Source organism: Cariama cristata, unplaced genomic scaffold, assembly GCF_000690535.1.
Source record: "Cariama cristata isolate BGI_N322 unplaced genomic scaffold, ASM69053v1 scaffold41499, whole genome shotgun sequence".
In the NCBI taxonomy this organism is placed as follows: Eukaryota; Metazoa; Chordata; class Aves; order Cariamiformes; family Cariamidae; genus Cariama; species Cariama cristata.
Window position 1 is genome coordinate 1 of NW_009638203.1, and position 267 is coordinate 267.

Sequence of the window (267 nt, forward strand, 5' to 3'; positions counted from 1 at the left end):
TGGGCCGTGCCCCCCACACCCCCCCACCCGGGGCGGGAGATCTCGGGGCATCCCCCCGCTCCTCGTTAAACCTTTCTCTCAGCTGTGCTTCTCGTGTGTTTCTCGGCACGTTGCTTTGTGCTGCCCCACTTGAACCCCTTGCGCTTCGTGATTCCCTCACCACCCTCCCCCATGAGGCTTTCCTGCGGGTTTTCTTCCTGCGTGGGTCCCTCTGCTCGGTTCACCGTTGACAGGCAGGCTGGGGTAGGCCAGAGACCCCCTGCTATA